Genomic DNA, 2,500 nt, shown 5'->3' with positions numbered 1-2,500 from the left:
AGTACGTAATGATTTCTTCACAGATTTTCCATTTGTTACTTATCAACCCAAAACAGAAGGACATGTGCGTAAATGCCATGCCTACATTGAGTTTACTTTATTAATTGGTTTTACACATAGATGGCTCCACTTGTACTAAGTCACCAATGAGCCAATTACGAGTACTACTTCTCCTACTTGTTTACCCTTTTCCTTGATTAAAAAAAAATATTTTATGTTATCTTATATTGCTTTTACTAATGTCAATAACATTATAGTAATTATAATATCTATAATAAAAATAACACCAACAGCATTATTATTATTATTATTATTATTATTTTCATAAAAAAAAAAAAAAAAAAAAAAAAAAAAAAAAAAAAAAAGGTAAGGTAAGGTAAGGTAAGGTAAGGTAAGGTAAGGTTACAAGGTCTACTAATTGTGGCTACGTACTTACAGAGCCATCCTATGAGTTAAGATATTTCACAAAAATTCTAAAATGAACACAACATTTTCCTGGCGACACTGGGTTAATCTTTTTCACTTCTAAATGGATGCATAAAGGATTAAGACATCAAATCAAGCCTTATTCATTTCAAATTCTAAAAATTCAAACTCAGACTTCTCACTAAAGTTTATTCCAAATTCAATTCCATAAACAGATACAGAGACAAGAGGAGATTTCCACAAAAAGATAAAACAAGATATATCCTGTATTATCTTTCACATATAATCTGTCAAAGAAGAAGAAGAAGAAGAAGAAAAAAAAAAAAAAAAAAAAAAAATCAGTCATCATTCAAAATAGCACTATTTAGAGAGAGAGAAAACCTAACCTCCATAAAAAAAATCCAGCATACAGAGTTCAAAGACCTTGGGAAATAAGGAAACACCCCAAGCTTTCTCACTAGAATTTATGTGGTGGAGGCTTGTTGTGCGCTGACAGAACAGAGGCCAATTTGACATGAAAAAAATCTGCTTGGCAAGATAGGAGTAAGCCAACTGACTCTCCTCTATGAAGATGTGTGCACTTATAATTGTGATCATAATGCCAGGCTAGCAGACAAAACTCTTGTAACTTGAGTTAAATTGGGGTAATTTTATATTATGCTTGTAAAATATGTTGTGTGCAAGTGTGCAACCTTGCTTGGATGCATACCCAAAAACTGCAACAACACGAAGCTTGAACATGATCTGAGAAAAATATGCTTTAATAAACATGATAATTATCAAAATGAGACATACGCTTGTTTTATCATCTTTCAATCCTTTCAACTAGCTTCAATTTTCAAACTATTGCAAAGCTAAGATAATTCTAGAGCATAAAAACAGATATAAAGACCACAAAAACATCCCTATTCAAATGCAAAACTGAAAACACGTCTTTCTTCCACTCCTCCCGTCTAATGCGACCCAGTCAGTTGGAGATCAGACTTAGCTGAAGGGGCTTGCTTGCCTGCCAGCCTGCTTGCCCCTTCAGATGCACTCTCTTGCATTGTTGGCACAATCTGTATCTTCTGTCACGAAAGGGAAAGGTTTCATATTGTCAATGCAACTTCCTTCCTAACTTTCTTTTGGCTTCTGAAATTATTTATCCACATCTTGGTGTACACGTTGTTCTTGTATGTATGTAGGCCCTGATGTGCTGGTATATGTGAAAATACCAGTGTGTGTGTGTGTGTGTGTGTGTGTGTGTGTGTGTGTGTGTGTGTGTGTGTGTGTGTGTGTGTGTGTGTGTGTGTGTGTGTGTGTGTGTGTGTGTGTGTGTGTGTCCATGCATGTGCATGTATGTAACCATGCATATGCAAGTGCGTGTGTGTATTCGTGCATGTCTGTAACCAGGGATGTGAGTGTGTGCATCCAAGTATGTGAGTGTGGGTATCTGTGCATGAGTGCATGTGTGTGCGGTGTGTGCGTGGTATATGCGTGTGTGCATGTATCTGTGAGGGTGTACATGTGAAGAAGAAGAAGAAGAAGAAGAAGAAGAAGAAGAAGAAGAAGAAAAAGAAGAAGAAGAAGAAGAAAGGGGAAAACAAAAAACTGCCTCATGCTCATCAAAAAAGATATTAGTAAAGAAAATAATAGAGAAGAGTACAATACATTGAATTTATAATAATACAAAATGAATATATAAGCAAAGTAAAACAATCTTCATTAATATTGATAATCAACATCTCTCATATAAAATAACAATTATTATAGCTTTAATTACAAGACAATAACTACAGGAAAATCCTTTATAAAATGACATCTAAAAGGAAAAAGAAAATAAACTAATGCCATATCACGCAGCGAAGCAAAGTAACAATGCATTCCTATATACAGTAATCAGACGTAAACATTCCAGTAGTAAGTCTTCCAATTCAAAATCTACAAAAAGAACTCATTTTATTTTAAGATTCATATAAAGGAGATGAGGCCCCAAAAAAGGAAATTATACTACATCTACCTCTGTCTAATGGTTCACTATTTCGCACAGAGTCGGAAGAGAGCATGAACACCAGAAAATCGAAATAAATACAAA

The 2,500-nt window shown here is 34.2% G+C and overlaps 1 protein-coding gene across 1 annotated transcript in view; it reads right to left on the bottom strand.

Moving 5' to 3' along the window:
• Nucleotides 1–2,500, bottom strand: part of LOC119576414 (E3 ubiquitin-protein ligase arih1-like) — a 19,587-nt gene that overhangs the window by 14,974 nt on the left and 2,113 nt on the right. The window lies entirely within an intron of this gene.

This window comes from Penaeus monodon, chromosome 8 (genome assembly GCF_015228065.2).
Source record: "Penaeus monodon isolate SGIC_2016 chromosome 8, NSTDA_Pmon_1, whole genome shotgun sequence".
Lineage (NCBI taxonomy): Eukaryota > Metazoa > Arthropoda > Malacostraca > Decapoda > Penaeidae > Penaeus > Penaeus monodon.
The sequence above is the reverse complement of the archived record's forward strand: the minus strand, read 5'-3'. Positions and strand labels throughout refer to the sequence as shown.